The sequence below is a fragment of the Schistocerca nitens genome, chromosome 2 (genome assembly GCF_023898315.1).
Source record: "Schistocerca nitens isolate TAMUIC-IGC-003100 chromosome 2, iqSchNite1.1, whole genome shotgun sequence".
Classification (NCBI taxonomy): Eukaryota; Metazoa; Arthropoda; class Insecta; order Orthoptera; family Acrididae; genus Schistocerca; species Schistocerca nitens.
This window is the reverse complement of record NC_064615.1, coordinates 97,099,102-97,121,600: the sequence shown is the minus strand read 5'-3', so window position 1 is coordinate 97,121,600 and position 22,499 is coordinate 97,099,102. Positions and strand designations below refer to the sequence as shown.

At 48.0% G+C, this 22,499-nt stretch overlaps 35 non-coding genes across 35 annotated transcripts; 18 read left to right on the top strand and 17 right to left on the bottom strand.

The window, feature by feature from the left end:
• Positions 1-48: 48 nt before the first annotated feature.
• Trnap-ugg (transfer RNA proline (anticodon UGG)) lies at positions 49-120 on the bottom strand. The gene has a single exon. It is a non-coding gene; the product is annotated as a tRNA-Pro (tRNA).
• A 557-nt stretch (positions 121-677) lies between these two features.
• Trnaq-uug (transfer RNA glutamine (anticodon UUG)) lies at positions 678-749 on the top strand. The gene has a single exon. It is a non-coding gene; the product is annotated as a tRNA-Gln (tRNA).
• Positions 750-1,256: 507 nt separating this feature from the next.
• Positions 1,257-1,328, bottom strand: Trnap-ugg (transfer RNA proline (anticodon UGG)). Its single transcript has one exon. It is a non-coding gene; the product is annotated as a tRNA-Pro (tRNA).
• Positions 1,329-1,885: 557 nt separating this feature from the next.
• Trnaq-uug (transfer RNA glutamine (anticodon UUG)) lies at positions 1,886-1,957 on the top strand. The gene has a single exon. It is a non-coding gene; the product is annotated as a tRNA-Gln (tRNA).
• A 507-nt stretch (positions 1,958-2,464) lies between these two features.
• On the bottom strand, positions 2,465-2,536 carry Trnap-ugg (transfer RNA proline (anticodon UGG)). Its single transcript has one exon. It is a non-coding gene; the product is annotated as a tRNA-Pro (tRNA).
• A 557-nt stretch (positions 2,537-3,093) lies between these two features.
• On the top strand, positions 3,094-3,165 carry Trnaq-uug (transfer RNA glutamine (anticodon UUG)). Its single transcript has one exon. It is a non-coding gene; the product is annotated as a tRNA-Gln (tRNA).
• Positions 3,166-3,672: 507 nt separating this feature from the next.
• On the bottom strand, positions 3,673-3,744 carry Trnap-ugg (transfer RNA proline (anticodon UGG)). Its single transcript has one exon. It is a non-coding gene; the product is annotated as a tRNA-Pro (tRNA).
• A 557-nt stretch (positions 3,745-4,301) lies between these two features.
• Trnaq-uug (transfer RNA glutamine (anticodon UUG)) lies at positions 4,302-4,373 on the top strand. The gene has a single exon. It is a non-coding gene; the product is annotated as a tRNA-Gln (tRNA).
• A 507-nt stretch (positions 4,374-4,880) lies between these two features.
• Positions 4,881-4,952, bottom strand: Trnap-ugg (transfer RNA proline (anticodon UGG)). The gene has a single exon. It is a non-coding gene; the product is annotated as a tRNA-Pro (tRNA).
• A 557-nt stretch (positions 4,953-5,509) lies between these two features.
• Positions 5,510-5,580, top strand: Trnaq-uug (transfer RNA glutamine (anticodon UUG)). The gene has a single exon. It is a non-coding gene; the product is annotated as a tRNA-Gln (tRNA).
• Positions 5,581-6,087: 507 nt separating this feature from the next.
• Positions 6,088-6,159, bottom strand: Trnap-ugg (transfer RNA proline (anticodon UGG)). Its single transcript has one exon. It is a non-coding gene; the product is annotated as a tRNA-Pro (tRNA).
• A 557-nt stretch (positions 6,160-6,716) lies between these two features.
• On the top strand, positions 6,717-6,788 carry Trnaq-uug (transfer RNA glutamine (anticodon UUG)). The gene has a single exon. It is a non-coding gene; the product is annotated as a tRNA-Gln (tRNA).
• A 507-nt stretch (positions 6,789-7,295) lies between these two features.
• Positions 7,296-7,367, bottom strand: Trnap-ugg (transfer RNA proline (anticodon UGG)). Its single transcript has one exon. It is a non-coding gene; the product is annotated as a tRNA-Pro (tRNA).
• Positions 7,368-7,924: 557 nt separating this feature from the next.
• On the top strand, positions 7,925-7,996 carry Trnaq-uug (transfer RNA glutamine (anticodon UUG)). Its single transcript has one exon. It is a non-coding gene; the product is annotated as a tRNA-Gln (tRNA).
• A 767-nt stretch (positions 7,997-8,763) lies between these two features.
• Positions 8,764-8,835, bottom strand: Trnap-ugg (transfer RNA proline (anticodon UGG)). Its single transcript has one exon. It is a non-coding gene; the product is annotated as a tRNA-Pro (tRNA).
• Positions 8,836-9,392: 557 nt separating this feature from the next.
• On the top strand, positions 9,393-9,464 carry Trnaq-uug (transfer RNA glutamine (anticodon UUG)). The gene has a single exon. It is a non-coding gene; the product is annotated as a tRNA-Gln (tRNA).
• A 507-nt stretch (positions 9,465-9,971) lies between these two features.
• On the bottom strand, positions 9,972-10,043 carry Trnap-ugg (transfer RNA proline (anticodon UGG)). Its single transcript has one exon. It is a non-coding gene; the product is annotated as a tRNA-Pro (tRNA).
• Positions 10,044-10,600: 557 nt separating this feature from the next.
• On the top strand, positions 10,601-10,672 carry Trnaq-uug (transfer RNA glutamine (anticodon UUG)). The gene has a single exon. It is a non-coding gene; the product is annotated as a tRNA-Gln (tRNA).
• Positions 10,673-11,439: 767 nt separating this feature from the next.
• Positions 11,440-11,511, bottom strand: Trnap-ugg (transfer RNA proline (anticodon UGG)). The gene has a single exon. It is a non-coding gene; the product is annotated as a tRNA-Pro (tRNA).
• Positions 11,512-12,068: 557 nt separating this feature from the next.
• Trnaq-uug (transfer RNA glutamine (anticodon UUG)) lies at positions 12,069-12,140 on the top strand. Its single transcript has one exon. It is a non-coding gene; the product is annotated as a tRNA-Gln (tRNA).
• Positions 12,141-12,646: 506 nt separating this feature from the next.
• On the bottom strand, positions 12,647-12,718 carry Trnap-ugg (transfer RNA proline (anticodon UGG)). Its single transcript has one exon. It is a non-coding gene; the product is annotated as a tRNA-Pro (tRNA).
• Positions 12,719-13,275: 557 nt separating this feature from the next.
• Trnaq-uug (transfer RNA glutamine (anticodon UUG)) lies at positions 13,276-13,347 on the top strand. The gene has a single exon. It is a non-coding gene; the product is annotated as a tRNA-Gln (tRNA).
• A 767-nt stretch (positions 13,348-14,114) lies between these two features.
• On the bottom strand, positions 14,115-14,186 carry Trnap-ugg (transfer RNA proline (anticodon UGG)). Its single transcript has one exon. It is a non-coding gene; the product is annotated as a tRNA-Pro (tRNA).
• A 557-nt stretch (positions 14,187-14,743) lies between these two features.
• Trnaq-uug (transfer RNA glutamine (anticodon UUG)) lies at positions 14,744-14,815 on the top strand. The gene has a single exon. It is a non-coding gene; the product is annotated as a tRNA-Gln (tRNA).
• A 507-nt stretch (positions 14,816-15,322) lies between these two features.
• Positions 15,323-15,394, bottom strand: Trnap-ugg (transfer RNA proline (anticodon UGG)). The gene has a single exon. It is a non-coding gene; the product is annotated as a tRNA-Pro (tRNA).
• Positions 15,395-15,951: 557 nt separating this feature from the next.
• Trnaq-uug (transfer RNA glutamine (anticodon UUG)) lies at positions 15,952-16,023 on the top strand. Its single transcript has one exon. It is a non-coding gene; the product is annotated as a tRNA-Gln (tRNA).
• Positions 16,024-17,159: 1,136 nt separating this feature from the next.
• Trnaq-uug (transfer RNA glutamine (anticodon UUG)) lies at positions 17,160-17,231 on the top strand. The gene has a single exon. It is a non-coding gene; the product is annotated as a tRNA-Gln (tRNA).
• A 507-nt stretch (positions 17,232-17,738) lies between these two features.
• Trnap-ugg (transfer RNA proline (anticodon UGG)) lies at positions 17,739-17,810 on the bottom strand. The gene has a single exon. It is a non-coding gene; the product is annotated as a tRNA-Pro (tRNA).
• Positions 17,811-18,367: 557 nt separating this feature from the next.
• Trnaq-uug (transfer RNA glutamine (anticodon UUG)) lies at positions 18,368-18,439 on the top strand. Its single transcript has one exon. It is a non-coding gene; the product is annotated as a tRNA-Gln (tRNA).
• Positions 18,440-18,946: 507 nt separating this feature from the next.
• On the bottom strand, positions 18,947-19,017 carry Trnap-ugg (transfer RNA proline (anticodon UGG)). Its single transcript has one exon. It is a non-coding gene; the product is annotated as a tRNA-Pro (tRNA).
• Positions 19,018-19,574: 557 nt separating this feature from the next.
• On the top strand, positions 19,575-19,646 carry Trnaq-uug (transfer RNA glutamine (anticodon UUG)). Its single transcript has one exon. It is a non-coding gene; the product is annotated as a tRNA-Gln (tRNA).
• A 507-nt stretch (positions 19,647-20,153) lies between these two features.
• Trnap-ugg (transfer RNA proline (anticodon UGG)) lies at positions 20,154-20,225 on the bottom strand. Its single transcript has one exon. It is a non-coding gene; the product is annotated as a tRNA-Pro (tRNA).
• Positions 20,226-20,782: 557 nt separating this feature from the next.
• Trnaq-uug (transfer RNA glutamine (anticodon UUG)) lies at positions 20,783-20,854 on the top strand. Its single transcript has one exon. It is a non-coding gene; the product is annotated as a tRNA-Gln (tRNA).
• A 507-nt stretch (positions 20,855-21,361) lies between these two features.
• Trnap-ugg (transfer RNA proline (anticodon UGG)) lies at positions 21,362-21,433 on the bottom strand. Its single transcript has one exon. It is a non-coding gene; the product is annotated as a tRNA-Pro (tRNA).
• Positions 21,434-21,990: 557 nt separating this feature from the next.
• Trnaq-uug (transfer RNA glutamine (anticodon UUG)) lies at positions 21,991-22,062 on the top strand. Its single transcript has one exon. It is a non-coding gene; the product is annotated as a tRNA-Gln (tRNA).
• The last annotated feature ends 437 nt before the right edge of the window (positions 22,063-22,499 follow it).

Sequence of the window (22,499 nt, the reverse complement as noted above, 5' to 3'; positions counted from 1 at the left end):
GACTCGCCAGTTTATCGTAGTGCTTGGTTGTCGCGAAAGTGAAAAGTAGGGCCTGTCCGGGATTTGAACCCGGGACCTCCTGCACCCAAAGCAGGAATCATACCCCTAGACCAACAGGCCGCACATGGAAGTATGTCTGCACCCCGCCACCTACTGAGGTCTTGCCGCACTTGCTAGTTGCAGCATCCGATCTGGACCATATTCTCAAACAGGTTTCTTAATCCGGCACCTACAACATGCGCTGTGCTGAACACCAGTGTATGTGAATGCTGAAACAGCTGCTTGAGTTGTGTGACAGAATTTCGACCGTGTGAAGTGCAAATGTTATCGTGTCACGCACTATCCGCCCACTACGTAGCGTTCTGTGTCAGCACGCAGTTTTCGACGGTACTCTGTGTCCATAGCTGTTTTCATAGCTAGGCTGCTTCCAGCACAAAGCATCCACCATACGAAAGTGGCTGTTCCGCGATTTTGATTACCTGAGCCTTCGACATCACTTCATGTACGAATACTGGCAAGAATTCTCGCTACATTCGAAGGTGCTCCTTCCACTTCCAGCCTACTTGGTTGGTTCATTTGCCACGCAAACACTTCCTGAGGACGCTACATGTAATAACATCGCATCTTATCTGCTTAATTACATGATGCTACTGAATTGAAGACCGCTGCAGGCATTCGGTTCCATGGTGTAATGGTTAGCACTCTGGACTTTGAATCCAGCGATCCGAGTTCGAGTCTCGGTGGAACCTGGCGCTGTGTTTTGCGATCGTTTCTAGAAATGAGTACGAGCCGGTAGTTGGAATTGTATATGCAGAATTTTAGCTACGATCATGTAATGCAAATTGTTAATTGCAGTCCACACGTGAATGGGCAACGCTGCAAATGCTTATGCTTTTGCTACTAGGATTAATAACGGGACGTAAGGGATTCAACTGCGAGAAGACGACCTCAGCTGTTTCTCCCAGCAGGAAAGACATCTCACCCTTTTGTGTGCTGCATGCGCATGCATTTAACAAACTTGCATGCGATGTACTAGTTCCTGGGAAACTAATAGAATCGTTGTACGTGCCAGTCTTTACGTATAGATATAAGTAAGCGAAGACGGCTTAATCCTGGCACGTAGATTGCTTTCCACAAGACGCACCTGAGAGTCTGATGGGCCGGTGGCCCGACATGCAGTTTGTCCTGTTGCATGGCTTACTTTCAGAGACTCGCCAGTTTATCGTAGTGCTTGGTTGTCGCGAAAGTGAAAAGTAGGGCCTGTCCGGGATTTGAACCCGGGACCTCCTGCACCCAAAGCAGGAATCATACCCCTAGACCAACAGGCCGCACATGGAAGTATGTCTGCACCCCGCCACCTACTGAGGTCTTGCCGCACTTGCTAGTTGCAGCATCCGATCTGGACCATATTCTCAAACAGGTTTCTTAATCCGGCACCTACAACATGCGCTGTGCTGAACACCAGTGTATGTGAATGCTGAAACAGCTGCTTGAGTTGTGTGACAGAATTTCGACCGTGTGAAGTGCAAATGTTATCGTGTCACGCACTATCCGCCCACTACGTAGCGTTCTGTGTCAGCACGCAGTTTTCGACGGTACTCTGTGTCCATAGCTGTTTTCATAGCTAGGCTGCTTCCAGCACAAAGCATCCACCATACGAAAGTGGCTGTTCCGCGATTTTGATTACCTGAGCCTTCGACATCACTTCATGTACGAATACTGGCAAGAATTCTCGCTACATTCGAAGGTGCTCCTTCCACTTCCAGCCTACTTGGTTGGTTCATTTGCCACGCAAACACTTCCTGAGGACGCTACATGTAATAACATCGCATCTTATCTGCTTAATTACATGATGCTACTGAATTGAAGACCGCTGCAGGCATTCGGTTCCATGGTGTAATGGTTAGCACTCTGGACTTTGAATCCAGCGATCCGAGTTCGAGTCTCGGTGGAACCTGACGCTGTGTTTTGCGATCGTTTCTAGAAATGAGTACGAGCCGGTAGTTGGAATTGTATATGCAGAATTTTAGCTACGATCATGTAATGCAAATTGTTAATTGCAGTCCACACGTGAATGGGCAACGCTGCAAATGCTTATGCTTTTGCTACTAGGATTAATAACGGGACGTAAGGGATTCAACTGCGAGAAGACGACCTCAGCTGTTTCTCCCAGCAGGAAAGACATCTCACCCTTTTGTGTGCTGCATGCGCATGCATTTAACAAACTTGCATGCGATGTACTAGTTCCTGGGAAACTAATAGAATCGTTGTACGTGCCAGTCTTTACGTATAGATATAAGTAAGCGAAGACGGCTTAATCCTGGCACGTAGATTGCTTTCCACAAGACGCACCTGAGAGTCTGATGGGCCGGTGGCCCGACATGCAGTTTGTCCTGTTGCATGGCTTACTTTCAGAGACTCGCCAGTTTATCGTAGTGCTTGGTTGTCGCGAAAGTGAAAAGTAGGGCCTGTCCGGGATTTGAACCCGGGACCTCCTGCACCCAAAGCAGGAATCATACCCCTAGACCAACAGGCCGCACATGGAAGTATGTCTGCACCCCGCCACCTACTGAGGTCTTGCCGCACTTGCTAGTTGCAGCATCCGATCTGGACCATATTCTCAAACAGGTTTCTTAATCCGGCACCTACAACATGCGCTGTGCTGAACACCAGTGTATGTGAATGCTGAAACAGCTGCTTGAGTTGTGTGACAGAATTTCGACCGTGTGAAGTGCAAATGTTATCGTGTCACGCACTATCCGCCCACTACGTAGCGTTCTGTGTCAGCACGCAGTTTTCGACGGTACTCTGTGTCCATAGCTGTTTTCATAGCTAGGCTGCTTCCAGCACAAAGCATCCACCATACGAAAGTGGCTGTTCCGCGATTTTGATTACCTGAGCCTTCGACATAACTTCATGTACGAATACTGGCAAGAATTCTCGCTACATTCGAAGGTGCTCCTTCCACTTCCAGCCTACTTGGTTGGTTCATTTGCCACGCAAACACTTCCTGAGGACGCTACATGTAATAACATCGCATCTTATCTGCTTAATTACATGATGCTACTGAATTGAAGACCGCTGCAGGCATTCGGTTCCATGGTGTAATGGTTAGCACTCTGGACTTTGAATCCAGCGATCCGAGTTCGAGTCTCGGTGGAACCTGACGCTGTGTTTTGCGATCGTTTCTAGAAATGAGTACGAGCCGGTAGTTGGAATTGTATATGCAGAATTTTAGCTACGATCATGTAATGCAAATTGTTAATTGCAGTCCACACGTGAATGGGCAACGCTGCAAATGCTTATGCTTTTGCTACTAGGATTAATAACGGGACGTAAGGGATTCAACTGCGAGAAGACGACCTCAGCTGTTTCTCCCAGCAGGAAAGACATCTCACCCTTTTGTGTGCTGCATGCGCATGCATTTAACAAACTTGCATGCGATGTACTAGTTCCTGGGAAACTAATAGAATCGTTGTACGTGCCAGTCTTTACGTATAGATATAAGTAAGCGAAGACGGCTTAATCCTGGCACGTAGATTGCTTTCCACAAGACGCACCTGAGAGTCTGATGGGCCGGTGGCCCGACATGCAGTTTGTCCTGTTGCATGGCTTACTTTCAGAGACTCGCCAGTTTATCGTAGTGCTTGGTTGTCGCGAAAGTGAAAAGTAGGGCCTGTCCGGGATTTGAACCCGGGACCTCCTGCACCCAAAGCAGGAATCATACCCCTAGACCAACAGGCCGCACATGGAAGCAGGTCTGCACCCCGCCACCTACTGAGGTCTTGCCGCACTTGCTAGTTGCAGCATCCGATCTGGACCATATTCTCAAACAGGTTTCTTAATCCGGCACCTACAACATGCGCTGTGCTGAACACCAGTGTATGTGAATGCTGAAACAGCTGCTTGAGTTGTGTGACAGAATTTCGACCGTGTGAAGTGCAAATGTTATCGTGTCACGCACTATCCGCCCACTACGTAGCGTTCTGTGTCAGCACGCAGTTTTCGACGGTACTCTGTGTCCATAGCTGTTTTCATAGCTAGGCTGCTTCCAGCACAAAGCATCCACCATACGAAAGTGGCTGTTCCGCGATTTTGATTACCTGAGCCTTCGACATCACTTCATGTACGAATACTGGCAAGAATTCTCGCTACATTCGAAGGTGCTCCTTCCACTTCCAGCCTACTTGGTTGGTTCATTTGCCACGCAAACACTTCCTGAGGACGCTACATGTAATAACATCGCATCTTATCTGCTTAATTACATGATGCTACTGAATTTAAGACCGCTGCAGGCATTCGGTTCCATGGTGTAATGGTTAGCACTCTGGACTTTGAATCCAGCGATCCGAGTTCGAGTCTCGGTGGAACCTGACGCTGTGTTTTGCGATCGTTTCTAGAAATGAGTACGAGCCGGTAGTTGGAATTGTATATGCAGAATTTTAGCTACGATCATGTAATGCAAATTGTTAATTGCAGTCCACACGTGAATGGGCAACGCTGCAAATGCTTATGCTTTTGCTACTAGGATTAATAACGGGACGTAAGGGATTCAACTGCGAGAAGACGACCTCAGCTGTTTCTCCCAGCAGGAAAGACATCTCACCCTTTTGTGTGCTGCATGCGCATGCATTTAACAAACTTGCATGCGATGTACTAGTTCCTGGGAAACTAATAGAATCGTTGTACGTGCCAGTCTTTACGTATAGATATAAGTAAGCGAAGACGGCTTAATCCTGGCACGTAGATTGCTTTCCACAAGACGCACCTGAGAGTCTGATGGGCCGGTGGCCCGACATGCAGTTTGTCCTGTTGCATGGCTTACTTTCAGAGACTCGCCAGTTTATCGTAGTGCTTGGTTGTCGCGAAAGTGAAAAGTAGGGCCTGTCCGGGATTTGAACCCGGGACCTCCTGCACCCAAAGCAGGAATCATACCCCTAGACCAACAGGCCGCACATGGAAGTATGTCTGCACCCCGCCACCTACTGAGGTCTTGCCGCACTTGCTAGTTGCAGCATCCGATCTGGACCATATTCTCAAACAGGTTTCTTAATCCGGCACCTACAACATGCGCTGTGCTGAACACCAGTGTATGTGAATGCTGAAACAGCTGCTTGAGTTGTGTGACAGAATTTCGACCGTGTGAAGTGCAAATGTTATCGTGTCACGCACTATCCGCCCACTACGTAGCGTTCTGTGTCAGCACGCAGTTTTCGACGGTACTCTGTGTCCATAGCTGTTTTCATAGCTAGGCTGCTTCCAGCACAAAGCATCCACCATACGAAAGTGGCTGTTCCGCGATTTTGATTACCTGAGCCTTCGACATCACTTCATGTACGAATACTGGCAAGAATTCTCGCTACATTCGAAGGTGCTCCTTCCACTTCCAGCCTACTTGGTTGGTTCATTTGCCACGCAAACACTTCCTGAGGACGCTACATGTAATAACATCGCATCTTATCTGCTTAATTACATGATGCTACTGAATTTAAGACCGCTACAGGCATCCGGTTCCATGGTGTAATGGTAGCACTCTGGACTTTGAATCCAGTGATCCGAGTTCGAGTCTCGGTGGAACCTGACGCTGTGTTTTGCGATCGTTTCTAGAAATGAGTACGAGCCGGTAGTTGGAATTGTATATGCAGAATTTTAGCTACGATCATGTAATGCAAATTGTTAATTGCAGTCCACACGTGAATGGGCAACGCTGCAAATGCTTATGCTTTTGCTACTAGGATTAATAACGGGACGTAAGGGATTCAACTGCGAGAAGACGACCTCAGCTGTTTCTCCCAGCAGGAAAGACATCTCACCCTTTTGTGTGCTGCATGCGCATGCATTTAACAAACTTGCATGCGATGTACTAGTTCCTGGGAAACTAATAGAATCGTTGTACGTGCCAGTCTTTACGTATAGATATAAGTAAGCGAAGACGGCTTAATCCTGGCACGTAGATTGCTTTCCACAAGACGCACCTGAGAGTCTGATGGGCCGGTGGCCCGACATGCAGTTTGTCCTGTTGCATGGCTTACTTTCAGAGACTCGCCAGTTTATCGTAGTGCTTGGTTGTCGCGAAAGTGAAAAGTAGGGCCTGTCCGGGATTTGAACCCGGGACCTCCTGCACCCAAAGCAGGAATCATACCCCTAGACCAACAGGCCGCACATGGAAGTATGTCTGCACCCCGCCACCTACTGAGGTCTTGCCGCACTTGCTAGTTGCAGCATCCGATCTGGACCATATTCTCAAACAGGTTTCTTAATCCGGCACCTACAACATGCGCTGTGCTGAACACCAGTGTATGTGAATGCTGAAACAGCTGCTTGAGTTGTGTGACAGAATTTCGACCGTGTGAAGTGCAAATGTTATCGTGTCACGCACTATCCGCCCACTACGTAGCGTTCTGTGTCAGCACGCAGTTTTCGACGGTACTCTGTGTCCATAGCTGTTTTCATAGCTAGGCTGCTTCCAGCACAAAGCATCCACCATACGAAAGTGGCTGTTCCGCGATTTTGATTACCTGAGCCTTCGACATAACTTCATGTACGAATACTGGCAAGAATTCTCGCTACATTCGAAGGTGCTCCTTCCACTTCCAGCCTACTTGGTTGGTTCATTTGCCACGCAAACACTTCCTGAGGACGCTACATGTAATAACATCGCATCTTATCTGCTTAATTACATGATGCTACTGAATTGAAGACCGCTGCAGGCATTCGGTTCCATGGTGTAATGGTTAGCACTCTGGACTTTGAATCCAGCGATCCGAGTTCGAGTCTCGGTGGAACCTGACGCTGTGTTTTGCGATCGTTTCTAGAAATGAGTACGAGCCGGTAGTTGGAATTGTATATGCAGAATTTTAGCTACGATCATGTAATGCAAATTGTTAATTGCAGTCCACACGTGAATGGGCAACGCTGCAAATGCTTATGCTTTTGCTACTAGGATTAATAACGGGACGTAAGGGATTCAACTGCGAGAAGACGACCTCAGCTGTTTCTCCCAGCAGGAAAGACATCTCACCCTTTTGTGTGCTGCATGCGCATGCATTTAACAAACTTGCATGCGATGTACTAGTTCCTGGGAAACTAATAGAATCGTTCTACGTGCCAGTCTTTACGTATAGATATAAGTAAGCGAAGACGGCTTAATCCTGGCACGTAGATTGCTTTCCACAAGACGCACCTGAGAGTCTGATGGGCCGGTGGCCCGACATGCAGTTTGTCCTGTTGCATGGCTTACTTTCAGAGACTCGCCAGTTTATCGTAGTGCTTGGTTGTCGCGAAAGTGAAAAGTAGGGCCTGTCCGGGATTTGAACCCGGGACCTCCTGCACCCAAAGCAGGAATCATACCCCTAGACCAACAGGCCGCACATGGAAGCAGGTCTGCACCCCGCCACCTACTGAGGTCTTGCCGCACTTGCTAGTTGCAGCATCCGATCTGGACCATATTCTCAAACAGGTTTCTTAATCCGGCACCTACAACATGCGCTGTGCTGAACACCAGTGTATGTGAATGCTGAAACAGCTGCTTGAGTTGTGTGACAGAATTTCGACCGTGTGAAGTGCAAATGTTATCGTGTCACGCACTATCCGCCCACTACGTAGCGTTCTGTGTCAGCACGCAGTTTTCGACGGTACTCTGTGTCCATAGCTGTTTTCATAGCTAGGCTGCTTCCAGCACAAAGCATCCACCATACGAAAGTGGCTGTTCCGCGATTTTGATTACCTGAGCCTTCGACATCACTTCATGTACGAATACTGGCAAGAATTCTCGCTACATTCGAAGGTGCTCCTTCCACTTCCAGCCTACTTGGTTGGTTCATTTGCCACGCAAACACTTCCTGAGGACGCTACATGTAATAACATCGCATCTTATCTGCTTAATTACATGATGCTACTGAATTTAAGACCGCTGCAGGCATCCGGTTCCATGGTGTAATGGTTAGCACTCTGGACTTTGAATCCAGCGATCCGACTTCGAGTCTCGGTGGAACCTGGCGCTGTGTTTTGCGATCGTTTCTAGAAATGAGTACGAGCCGGTAGTTGGAATTGTATATGCAGAATTTTAGCTACGATCATGTAATGCAAATTGTTAATTGCAGTCCACACGTGAATGGGGAACGCTGCAAATGCTTATGCTTTTGCTACTAGGATTAATAACGGGTCGTAAGGGGTTCAACTGCGAGAAGACGACCTCAGCTGTTTCTCCCAGCAGGAAAGACATCTCACCCTTTTGTGTGCTGCATGCGCATGCATTTAACAAACTTGCATGCGATGTACTAGTTCCTGGGAAACTAATAGAATCGTTGTACGTGCCAGTCTTTACGTATAGATATAAGTAAGCGAAGACGGCTAATTGCAGTCCACACGTGAATGGGGAACGCTGCAAATGCTTATGCTTTTGCTACTAGGATTAATAACGGGTCGTAAGGGGTTCAACTGCGAGAAGACGACCTCAGCTGTTTCTCCCAGCAGGAAAGACATCTCACCCTTTTGTGTGCTGCATGCGCATGCATTTAACAAACTTGCATGCGATGTACTAGTTCCTGGGAAACTAATAGAATCGTTGTACGTGCCAGTCTTTACGTATAGATATAAGTAAGCGAAGACGGCTTAATCCTGGCACGTAGATTGCTTTCCGCAAGACGCACCTGAGAGTCTGATGGGCCGGTGGCCCGACATGCAGTTTGTCCTGTTGCATGGCTTACTTTCAGAGAATCGCAAGTTTATCGTAGTGCTTGGTTGTCGCGAAAGTGAAAAGTAGGGCCTGTCCGGGATTTGAACCCGGGACCTCCTGCACCCAAAGCAGGAATCATACCCCTAGACCAACAGGCCGCACATGGAAGCAGGTCTGCACCCCGCCACCTACTGAGGTCTTGCCGCACTTGCTAGTTGCAGCATCCGATCTGGACCATATTCTCAAAGAGGTTTCTTAATCCGGCACCTACAACATGCGCTGTGCTGAACACCAGTGTATGTGAATGCTGAAACAGCTGCTTGAGTTGTGTGACAGAATTTCGACCGTGTGAAGTGCAAATGTTATCGTGTCACGCACTATCCGCCCACTACGTAGCGATCTGTGTCAGCACGCAGTTTTCGACGGTACTCTGTGTCCATAGCTGTTTTCATAGCTAGGCTGCTTCCAGCACAAAGCATCCACCATACGAAAGTGGCTGTTCGGCGATTTTGGTTACCTGAGCCTTCGACATCACTTCATGTACGAATACTGGCAAGAATTCTCGCTACATTCGAAGGTGCTCCTTCCACTTCCAGCCTACTTGGTTGGTTCATTTGCCACGCAAACACTTCCTGAGGACGCTACATGTAATAACATCGCATCTTATCTGCTTAATTACATGATGCTACTGAATTTAAGACCGCTGCAGGCATCCGGTTCCATGGTGTAATGGTTAGCACTCTGGACTTTGAATCCAGCGATCCGACTTCGAGTCTCGGTGGAACCTGGCGCTGTGTTTTGCGATCGTTTCTAGAAATGAGTACGAGCCGGTAGTTGGAATTGTATATGCAGAATTTTAGCTACGATCATGTAATGCAAATTGTTAATTGCAGTCCACACGTGAATGGGGAACGCTGCAAATGCTTATGCTTTTGCTACTAGGATTAATAACGGGTCGTAAGGGGTTCAACTGCGAGAAGACGACCTCAGCTGTTTCTCCCAGCAGGAAAGACATCTCACCCTTTTGTGTGCTGCATGCGCATGCATTTAACAAACTTGCATGCGATGTACAAGTTCCTGGGAAACTAATAGAATCGTTGTACGTGCCAGTCTTTACGTATAGATATAAGTAAGCAAAGACGGCTTAATCCTGGCACGTAGATTGCTTTCCGCAAGACGCACCTGAGAGTCTGATGGGCCGGTGGCCCGACATGCAGTTTGTCCTGTTGCATGGCTTACTTTCAGAGAATCGCAAGTTTATCGTAGTGCTTGGTTGTCGCGAAAGTGAAAAGTGGGGCCTGTCCGGGATTTGAACCCGGGACCTCCTGCACCCAAAGCAGGAATCATACCCCTAGACCAACAGGCCGCACATGGAAGCAGGTCTGCACCCCGCCACCTACTGAGGTCTTGCCGCACTTGCTAGTTGCAGCATCCGATCTGGACCATATTCTCAAACAGGTTTCTTAATCCGGCACCTACAACATGCGCTGTGCTGAACACCAGTGTATGTGAATGCTGAAACAGCTGCTTGAGTTGTGTGACAGAATTTCGACCGTGTGAAGTGCAAATGTTATCGTGTCACGCACTATCCGCCCACTACGTAGCGATCTGTGTCAGCACGCAGTTTTCGACGGTACTCTGTGTCCATAGCTGTTTTCATAGCTAGGCTGCTTCCAGCACAAAGCATCCACCATACGAAAGTGGCTGTTCGGCGATTTTGGTTACCTGAGCCTTCGACATCACTTCATGTACGAATACTGGCAAGAATTCTCGCTACATTCGAAGGTGCTCCTTCCACTTCCAGCCTACTTGGTTGGTTCATTTGCCACGCAAACACTTCCTGAGGACGCTACATGTAATAACATCGCATCTTATCTGCTTAATTACATGATGCTACTGAATTTAAGACCGCTGCAGGCATCCGGTTCCATGGTGTAATGGTTAGCACTCTGGACTTTGAATCCAGCGATCCGACTTCGAGTCTCGGTGGAACCTGGCGCTGTGTTTTGCGATCGTATCTATAAATGAGTACGAGCCGGTAGTTGGAATTGTATATGCAGAATTTTAGCTACGATCATGTAATGCAAATTGTTAATTGCAGTCCACACGTGAATGGGGAACGCTGCAAATGCTTATGCTTTTGCTACTAGGATTAATAACGGGTCGTAAGGGGTTCAACTGCGAGAAGACGACCTCAGCTGTTTCTCCCAGCAGGAAAGACATCTCACCCTTTTGTGTGCTGCATGCGCATGCATTTAACAAACTTGCATGCGATGTACTAGTTCCTGGGAAACTAATAGAATCGTTGTACGTGCCAGTCTTTACGTATAGATATAAGTAAGCGAAGACGGCTAATTGCAGTCCACACGTGAATGGGGAACGCTGCAAATGCTTATGCTTTTGCTACTAGGATTAATAACGGGTCGTAAGGGGTTCAACTGCGAGAAGACGACCTCAGCTGTTTCTCCCAGCAGGAAAGACATCTCACCCTTTTGTGTGCTGCATGCGCATGCATTTAACAAACTTGCATGCGATGTACTAGTTCCTGGGAAACTAATAGAATCGTTGTACGTGCCAGTCTTTACGTATAGATATAAGTAAGCGAAGACGGCTTAATCCTGGCACGTAGATTGCTTTCCGCAAGACGCACCTGAGAGTCTGATGGGCCGGTGGCCCGACATGCAGTTTGTCCTGTTGCATGGCTTACTTTCAGAGAATCGCAAGTTTATCGTAGTGCTTGGTTGTCGCGAAAGTGAAAAGTAGGGCCTGTCCGGGATTTGAACCCGGGACCTCCTGCACCCAAAGCAGGAATCATACCCCTAGACCAACAGGCCGCACATGGAAGCAGGTCTGCACCCCGCCACCTACTGAGGTCTTGCCGCACTTGCTAGTTGCAGCATCCGATCTGGACCATATTCTCAAAGAGGTTTCTTAATCCGGCACCTACAACATGCGCTGTGCTGAACACCAGTGTATGTGAATGCTGAAACAGCTGCTTGAGTTGTGTGACAGAATTTCGACCGTGTGAAGTGCAAATGTTATCGTGTCACGCACTATCCGCCCACTACGTAGCGATCTGTGTCAGCACGCAGTTTTCGACGGTACTCTGTGTCCATAGCTGTTTTCATAGCTAGGCTGCTTCCAGCACAAAGCATCCACCATACGAAAGTGGCTGTTCCGCGATTTTGGTTACCTGAGCCTTCGACATCACTTCATGTACGAATACTGGCAAGAATTCTCGCTACATTCGAAGGTGCTCCTTCCACTTCCAGCCTACTTGGTTGGTTCATTTGCCACGCAAACACTTCCTGAGGACGCTACATGTAATAACATCGCATCTTATCTGCTTAATTACATGATGCTACTGAATTTAAGACCGCTGCAGGCATCCGGTTCCATGGTGTAATGGTTAGCACTCTGGACTTTGAATCCAGCGATCCGACTTCGAGTCTCGGTGGAACCTGGCGCTGTGTTTTGCGATCGTTTCTAGAAATGAGTACGAGCCGGTAGTTGGAATTGTATATGCAGAATTTTAGCTACGATCATGTAATGCAAATTGTTAATTGCAGTCCACACGTGAATGGGGAACGCTGCAAATGCTTATGCTTTTGCTACTAGGATTAATAACGGGTCGTAAGGGGTTCAACTGCGAGAAGACGACCTCAGCTGTTTCTCCCAGCAGGAAAGACATCTCACCCTTTTGTGTGCTGCATGCGCATGCATTAACAAACTTGCATGCGATGTACAAGTTCCTGGGAAACTAATAGAATCGTTGTACGTGCCAGTCTTTACGTATAGATATAAGTAAGCAAAGACGGCTTAATCCTGGCACGTAGATTGCTTTCCGCAAGACGCACCTGAGAGTCTGATGGGCCGGTGGCCCGACATGCAGTTTGTCCTGTTGCATGGCTTACTTTCAGAGAATCGCAAGTTTATCGTAGTGCTTGGTTGTCGCGAAAGTGAAAAGTGGGGCCTGTCCGGGATTTGAACCCGGGACCTCCTGCACCCAAAGCAGGAATCATACCCCTAGACCAACAGGCCGCACATGGAAGCAGGTCTGCACCCCGCCACCTACTGAGGTCTTGCCGCACTTGCTAGTTGCAGCATCCGATCTGGACCATATTCTCAAAGAGGTTTCTTAATCCGGCACCTACAACATGCGCTGTGCTGAACACCAGTGTATGTGAATGCTGAAACAGCTGCTTGAGTTGTGTGACAGAATTTCGACCGTGTGAAGTGCAAATGTTATCGTGTCACGCACTATCCGCCCACTACGTAGCGATCTGTGTCAGCACGCAGTTTTCGACGGTACTCTGTGTCCATAGCTGTTTTCATAGCTAGGCTGCTTCCAGCACAAAGCATCCACCATACGAAAGTGGCTGTTCGGCGATTTTGGTTACCTGAGCCTTCGACATCACTTCATGTACGAATACTGGCAAGAATTCTCGCTACATTCGAAGGTGCTCCTTCCACTTCCAGCCTACTTGGTTGGTTCATTTGCCACGCAAACACTTCCTGAGGACGCTACATGTAATAACATCGCATCTTATCTGCTTAATTACATGATGCTACTGAATTTAAGACCGCTGCAGGCATCCGGTTCCATGGTGTAATGGTTAGCACTCTGGACTTTGAATCCAGCGATCCGAGTTCGAGTCTCGGTGGAACCTGGCGCTGTGTTTTGCGATCGTTTCTAGAAATGAGTACGAGCCGGTAGTTGGAATTGTATATGCAGAATTTTAGCTACGATCATGTAATGCAAATTGTTAATTGCAGTCCACACGTGAATAAGGAACGCTGCAAATGCTTATGCTTTTGCTACTAGGATTAATAACGGGTCGTAAGGGGTTCAACTGCGAGAAGACGACCTCAGCTGTTTCTCCCAGCAGGAAAGACATCTCACCCTTTTGTGTGCTGCATGCGCATGCATTTAACAAACTTGCATGCGATGTACTAGTTCCTGGGAAACTAATAGAATCGTTGTACGTGCCAGTCTTTACGTATAGATATAAGTAAGCGAAGACGGCTAATTGCAGTCCACACGTGAATGGGGAACGCTGCAAATGCTTATGCTTTTGCTACTAGGATTAATAACGGGTCGTAAGGGGTTCAACTGCGAGAAGACGACCTCAGCTGTTTCTCCCAGCAGGAAAGACATCTCACCCTTTTGTGTGCTGCATGCGCATGCATTTAACAAACTTGCATGCGATGTACTTGTTCCTGGGAAACTAATAGAATCGTTGTACGTGCCAGTCTTTACGTATAGATATAAGTAAGCGAAGACGGCTTAATCCTGGCACGTAGATTGCTTTCCGCAAGACGCACCTGAGAGTCTGATGGGCCGGTGGCCCGACATGCAGTTTGTCCTGTTGCATGGCTTACTTTCAGAGAATCGCAAGTTTATCGTAGTGCTTGGTTGTCGCGAAAGTGAAAAGTAGGGCCTGCCCGGGATTTGAACCCGGGACCTCCTGCACCCAAAGCAGGAATCATACCCCCAGACCAACAGGCCGCACATGGAAGCAGGTCTGCACCCCGCCACCTGCTTAGGTCTTGCCGCACTTGCTAGTTGCAGCATCCGATCTGGACCATATTCTCAAAGAGGTTTCTTAATCCGGCACCTACAACATGCGCTGTGCTGAACACCAGTGTATGTGAATGCTGAAACAGCTGCTTGAGTTGTGTGACAGAATTTCGACCGTGTGAAGTGCAAATGTTATCGTGTCACGCACTATCCGCCCACTACGTAGCGATCTGTGTCAGCACGCAGTTTTCGACGGTACTCTGTGTCCATAGCTGTTTTCATAGCTAGGCTGCTTCCAGCACAAAGCATCCACCATACGAAAGTGGCTGTTCGGCGATTTTGGTTACCTGAGCCTTCGACATCACTTCATGTACGAATACTGGCAAGATTTCTCGCTACATTCGAAGGTGCTCCTTCCACTTCCAGCCTACTTGGTTGGTTCATTTGCCACGCAAACACTTCCTGAGGACGCTACATGTAATAACATCGCATCTTATCTGCTTAATTACATGATGCTACTGAATTTAAGACCGCTGCAGGCATCCGGTTCCATGGTGTAATGGTTAGCACTCTGGACTTTGAATCCAGCGATCCGAGTTCGAGTCTCGGTGGAACCTGGAGCTGTGTTTTGCGATCGTTTCTAGAAATGAGTACGAGCCGGTAGTTGGAATTGTATATGCAGAATTTTAGCTACGATCATGTAATGAAAATTGTTAATTGCAGTCCACACGTGAATGGGGAACGCTGCAAATGCTTATGCTTTTGCTACTAGGATTAATAACGGGTCGTAAGGGGTTCAACTGCGAGAAGACGACCTCAGCTGTTTCTCCCAGCAGGAAAGACATCTCACCCTTTTGTGTGCTGCATGCGCATGCATTTAACAAACTTGCATGCGATGTACTAGTTCCTGGGAAACTAATAGAATCGTTGTACGTGCCAGTCTTTACGTATAGATATAAGTAAGCGAAGACGGCTTAATCCTGGCACGTAGATTGCTTTCCGCAAGACGCACCTGAGAGTCTGATGGGCCGGTGGCCCGACATGCAGTTTGTCCTGTTGCATGGCTTACTTTCAGAGAATCGCAAGTTTATCGTAGTGCTTGGTTGTCGCGAAAGTGAAAAGTAGGGCCTGTCCGGGATTTGAACCCAGGACCTCCTGCACCCAAAGCAGGAATCATACCCCTAGACCAACAGGCCGCACATGGAAGCAGGTCTGCACCCCGCCACCTACTGAGGTCTTGCCGCACTTGCTAGTTGCAGCTTCCGATCTGGACCATATTCTCAAAGAGGTTTCTTAATCCGGCACCTACAACATGCGCTGTGCTGAACACCAGTGTATGTGAATGCTGAAACAGCTGCTTGAGTTGTGTGACAGAATTTCGACCGTGTGAAGTGCAAATTTTATCGTGTCACGCACTATCCGCCCACTACGTAGCGATCTGTGTCAGCACGCAGTTTTCGACGGTACTCTGTGTCCATAGCTGTTTTCATAGCTCGGCTGCTTCCAGCACAAAGCATCCACCATACGAAAGTGGCTGTTCGGCGATTTTGGTTACCTGAGCCTTCGACATCACTTCATGTACGAATACTGGCAAGAATTCTCGCTACATTCGAAGGTGCTCCTTCCACTTCCAGCCTACTTGGTTGGTTCATTTGCCACGCAAACACTTCCTGAGGACGCTACATGTAATAACATCGCATCTTATCTGCTTAATTACATGATGCTACTGAATTTAAGACCGCTGCAGGCATCCGGTTCCATGGTGTAATGGTTAGCACTCTGGACTTTGAATCCAGCGATCCGAGTTCGAGTCTCGGTGGAACCTGGCGCTGTGTTTTGCGATCGTTTCTAGAAATGAGTACGAGCCGGTAGTTGGAATTGTATATGCAGAATTTTAGCTACGATCATGTAATGCAAATTGTTAATTGCAGTCCACACGTGAATGGGGAACGCTGCAAATGCTTATGCTTTTGCTACTAGGATTAATAACGGGTCGTAAGGGGTTCAACTGCGAGAAGACGACCTCAGCTGTTTCTCCCAGCAGGAAAGACATCTCACCCTTTTGTGTGCTGCATGCGCATGCATTTAACAAACTTGCATGCGATGTACTAGTTCCTGGGAAACTAATAGAATCGTTGTACGTGCCAGTCTTTACGTATAGATATAAGTAAGCGAAGACGGCTTAATCCTGGCACGTAGATTGCTTTCCGCAAGACGCACCTGAGAGTCTGATGGGCCGGTGGCCCGACATGCAGTTTGTCCTGTTGCATGGCTTACTTTCAGAGAATCGCAAGTTTATCGTAGTGCTTGGTTGTCGCGAGAGTGAAAAGTAGGGCCTGTCCGCGATTTGAACCCAGGACCTCCTGCACCCAAAGCAGGAATCATACCCCAATACCAACAGGCCGCACATGGAAGCAGGTCTGCACCCCGCCACCTACTGAGGTCTTGCCGCACTTGCTAGTTGCAGCATCCGATCTGGACCATATTCTCAAAGACGTTTCTTAATCCGGCACCTACAACATGCACTGTGCTGAACACCAGTGTATGTGAATGCTGAAACAGCTGCTTGAGTTGTGTGACAGAATTTCGACCGTGTGAAGTGCAAATGTTATCGTGTCACGCACTATCCGCCCACTACGTAGCGATCTGTGTCAGCACGCAGTTTTCGACGGTACTCTGTGTCCATAGCTGTTTTCATAGCTCGGCTGCTTCCAGCACAAAGCATCCACCATACGAAAGTGGCTGTTCGGCGATTTTGGTTACCTGAGCCTTCGACATCACTTCATGTACGAATACTGGCAAGAATTCTCGCTACATTCGAAGGTGCTCCTTCCACTTCCAGCCTACTTGGTTGGTTCATTTGCCACGCAAACACTTCCTGAGGACGCTACATGTAATAACATCGCATCTTATCTGCTTAATTACATGATGCTACTGAATTTAAGACCGCTGCAGGCATCCGGTTCCATGGTGTAATGGTTAGCACTCTGGACTTTGAATCCAGCGATCCGAGTTCGAGTCTCGGTGGAACCTGGCGCTGTGTTTTGCGATCGTTTCTAGAAATGAGTACGAGCCGGTAGTTGGAATTGTATATGCAGAATTTTAGCTACGATCATGTAATGCAAATTGTTAATTGCAGTCCACACGTGAATGGGGAACGCTGCAAATGCTTATGCTTTTGCTACTAGGATTAATAACGGGTCGTAAGGGGTTCAACTGCGAGAAGACGACCTCAGCTGTTTCTCCCAGCAGGAAAGACATCTCACCCTTTTGTGTGCTGCATGCGCATGCATTTAACAAACTTGCATGCGATGTACTAGTTCCTGGGAAACTAATAGAATCGTTGTACGTGCCAGTCTTTACGTATAGATATAAGTAAGCGAAGACGGCTTAATCCTGGCACGTAGATTGCTTTCCGCAAGACGCACCTGAGAGTCTGATGGGCCGGTGGCCCGACATGCAGTTTGTCCTGTTGCATGGCTTACTTTCAGAGAATCGCAAGTTTATCGTAGTGCTTGGTTGTCGCGAAAGTGAAAAGTAGGGCCTGTCCGGGATTTGAACCCGGGACCTCCTGCACCCAAAGCAGGAATCATACCCCTAGACCAACAGGCCGCACATGGAGGCAGGTCTGCACCCCGCCACCTACTGAGGTCTTGCCGCACTTGCTAGTTGCAGCATCCGATCTGGACCATATTCTCAAAGAGGTTTCTTAATCCGGCACCTACAACATGCGCTGTGCTGAACACCAGTGTATGTGAATGCTGAAACAGCTGCTTGAGTTGTGTGACAGAATTTCGACCGTGTGAAGTGCAAATGTTATCGTGTCACGCACTATCCGAACACTACGTAGCGTTCTGTGTTAGCACGCAGTTTTCGACGGTACTCTGTGTCCATAGCTGTTTTCATAGCTAGGCTGCTTCCAGCACAAAGCATCCACCATACGAAAGTGGCTGTTCGGCGATTTTGGTTACCTGAGCCTTCGACATCACTTCATGTACGAATACTGGCAAGAATTCTCGCTACATTCGAAGGTGCTCCTTCCACTTCCAGCCTACTTGGTTGGTTCATTTGCCACGCAAACACTTCCTGAGGACGCTACATGTAATAACATCGCATCTTATCTGCTTAATTACATGATGCTACTGAATTTAAGACCGCTGCAGGCATCCGGTTCCATGGTGTAATGGTTAGCACTCTGGACTTTGAATCCAGCGATCCGAGTTCGAGTCTCGGTGGAACCTGGCGCTGTGTTTTGCGATCGTTTCTAGAAATGAGTACGAGCCGGTAGTTGGAATTGTATATGCAGAATTTTAGCTACGATCATGTAATGCAAATTGTTAATTGCAGTCCACACGTGAATGGGGAACGCTGCAAATGCTTATGCTTTTGCTACTAGGATTAATAACGGGTCGTAAGGGGTTCAACTGCGAGAAGACGACCTCAGCTGTTTCTCCCAGCAGGAAAGACATCTCACCCTTTTGTGTGCTGCATGCGCATGCATTTAACAAACTTGCATGCGATGTACTAGTTCCTGGGAAACTAATAGAATCGTTGTACGTGCCAGTCTTTACGTATAGATATAAGTAAGCGAAGACGGCTTAATCCTGGCACGTAGATTGCTTTCCGCAAGACGCACCTGAGAGTCTGATGGGCCGGTGGCCCGACATGCAGTTTGTCCTGTTGCATGGCTTACTTTCAGAGAATCGCAAGTTTATCGTAGTGCTTGGTTGTCGCGAAAGTGAAAAGTAGGGCCTGTCCGGGATTTGAACCCGGGACCTCCGCACCCAAAGCAGGAATCATACCCCTAGACCAACAGGCCGCACATGGAGGCAGGTCTGCACCCCGCCACCTACTGAGGTCTTGCCGCACTTGCTAGTTGCAGCATCCGATCTGGACCATATTCTCAAAGAGGTTTCTTAATCCGGCACCTACAACATGCGCTGTGCTGAACACCAGTGTATGTGAATGCTGAAACAGCTGCTTGAGTTGTGTGACTGAATTTCGACCGTGTGAAGTGCAAATGTTATCGTGTCACGCACTATCCGAACACTACGTAGCGTTCTGTGTTAGCACGCAGTTTTCGACGGTACTCTGTGTCCATAGCTGTTTTCATAGCTAGGCTGCTTCCAGCACAAAGCATCCACCATACGAAAGTGGCTGTTCGGCGATTTTGGTTACCTGAGCCTTCGACATCACTTCATGTACGAATACTGGCAAGAATTCTCGCTACATTCGAAGGTGCTCCTTCCACTTCCAGCCTACTTGGTTGGTTCATTTGCCACGCAAACACTTCCTGAGGACGCTACATGTAATAACATCGCATCTTATCTGCTTAATTACATGATGCTACTGAATTTAAGACCGCTGCAGGCATCCGGTTCCATCGTGTAATGGTTAGCACTCTGGACTTTGAATCCAGCGATCCGAGTTCGAGTCTCGGTGGAACCTGGCGCTGTGTTTTGCGATCGTTTCTAGAAATGAGTACGAGCCGGTAGTTGGAATTGTATATGCAGAATTTTAGTTACGATCATGTAATGCAAATTGTTAATTGCAGTCCACACGTGAATGGGGAACGCTGCAAATGCTTATGCTTTTGCTACTAGGATTAATAACGGGTCGTAAGGGGTTCAACTGCGAGAAGACGACCTCAGCTGTTTCTCCCAGCAGGAAAGACATCTCACCCTTTTGTGTGCTGCATGCGCATGCATTTAACAAACTTGCATGCGATGTACTAGTTCCTGGGAAACTAATAGAATCGTTGTACGTGCCAGTCTTTACGTATAGATATAAGTAAGCGAAGACGGCTTAATCCTGGCACGTAGATTGCTTTCCGCAAGACGCACCTGAGAGTCTGATGGGCCGGTGGCCCGACATGCAGTTTGTCCTGTTGCATGGCTTACTTTCAGAGAATCGCAAGTTTATCGTAGTGCTTGGTTGTCGCGAAAGTGAAAAGTAGGGCCTGTCCGGGATTTGAACCCGGGACCTCCTGCACCCAAAGCAGGAATCATACCCCTAGACCAACAGGCCGCACATGGAGGCAGGTCTGCACCCCGCCACCTACTGAGGTCTTGCCGCACTTGCTAGTTGCAGCATCCGATCTGGACCATATTCTCAAAGAGGTTTCTTAATCCGGCACCTACAACATGCGCTGTGCTGAACACCAGTGTATGTGAATGCTGAAACAGCTGCTTGAGTTGTGTGACAGAATTTCGACCGTGTGAAGTGCAAATGTTATCGTGTCACGCACTATCCGAACACTACGTAGCGTTCTGTGTTAGCACGCAGTTTTCGACGGTACTCTGTGTCCATAGCTGTTTTCATAGCTAGGCTGCTTCCAGCACAAAGCATCCACCATACGAAAGTGGCTGTTCGGCGATTTTGGTTACCTGAGCCTTCGACATCACTTCATGTACGAATACTGGCAAGAATTCTCGCTACATTCGAAGGTGCTCCTTCCACTTCCAGCCTACTTGGTTGGTTCATTTGCCACGCAAACACTTCCTGAGGACGCTACATGTAATAACATCGCATCTTATCTGCTTAATTACATGATGCTACTGAATTTAAGACCGCTGCAGGCATCCGGTTCCATGGTGTAATGGTTAGCACTCTGGACTTTGAATCCAGCGATCCGAGTTCGAGTCTCGGTGGAACCTGGCGCTGTGTTTTGCGATCGTTTCTAGAAATGAGTACGAGCCGGTAGTTGGAATTGTATATGCAGAATTTTAGCTACGATCATGTAATGCAAATTGTTAATTGCAGTCCACACGTGAATGGGGAACGCTGCAAATGCTTATGCTTTTGCTACTAGGATTAATAACGGGTCGTAAGGGGTTCAACTGCGAGAAGACGACCTCAGCTGTTTCTCCCAGCAGGAAAGACATCTCACCCTTTTGTGTGCTGCATGCGCATGCATTTAACAAACTTGCATGCGATGTACTAGTTCCTGGGAAACTAATAGAATCGTTGTACGTGCCAGTCTTTACGTATAGATATAAGTAAGCGAAGACGGCTTAATCCTGGCACGTAGATTGCTTTCCGCAAGACGCACCTGAGAGTCTGATGGGCCGGTGGCCCGACATGCAGTTTGTCCTGTTGCATGGCTTACTTTCAGAGAATCGCAAGTTTATCGTAGTGCTTGGTTGTCGCGAAAGTGAAAAGTAGGGCCTGTCCGGGATTTGAACCCAGGACCTCCTGCACCCAAAGCAGGAATCATACCCCTAGACCAACAGGCCGCACATGGAAGCAGGTCTGCACCCCGCCACCTACTGAGGTCTTGCCGCACTTGCTAGTTGCAGCATCCGATCTGGACCATATTCTCAAAGAGGTTTCTTAATCCGGCACCTACAACATGCGCTGTGCTGAACACCAGTGTATGTGAATGCTGAAACAGCTGCTTGAGTTGTGTGACAGAATTTCGACCGTGTGAAGTGCAAATGTTATCGTGTCACGCACTATCCGCCCACTACGTAGCGTTCTGTGTCAGCACGCAGTTTTCGACGGTACTCTGTGTCCATAACTGTTTTCATAGCTCGGCTGCTTCCAGCACAAAGCATCCACCATACGAAAGTGGCTGTTCGGCGATTTTGGTTACCTGAGCCTTCGACATCACTTCATGTACGAATACTGGCAAGAATTCTCGCTACATTCGAAGGTGCTCCTTCCACTTCCAGCCTACTTGGTTGGTTCATTTGCCACGCAAACACTTCCTGAGGACGCTACATGTAATAACATCGCATCTTATCTGCTTAATTACATGATGCTACTGAATTTAAGACCGCTGCAGGCATCCGGTTCCATGGTGTAATGGTTAGCACTCTGGACTTTGAATCCAGCGATCCGAGTTCGAGTCTCGGTGGAACCTGGCGCTGTGTTTTGCGATCGTTTCTAGAAATGAGTACGAGCCGGTAGTTGGAATTGTATATGCAGAATTTTAGCTACGATCATGTAATGCAAATTGTTAATTGCAGTCCACACGTGAATGGGGAACGCTGCAAATGCTTATGCTTTTGCTACTAGGATTAATAACGGGTCGTAAGGGGTTCAACTGCGAGAAGACGACCTCAGCTGTTTCTCCCAGCAGGAAAGACATCTCACCCTTTTGTGTGCTGCATGCGCATGCATTTAACAAACTTGCATGCGATGTACTAGTTCCTGGGAAACTAATAGAATCGTTGTACGTGCCAGTCTTTACGTATAGATATAAGTAAGCGAAGACGGCTTAATCCTGGCACGTAGATTGCTTTCCGCAAGACGCACCTGAGAGTCTGATGGGCCGGTGGCCCGACATGCAGTTTGTCC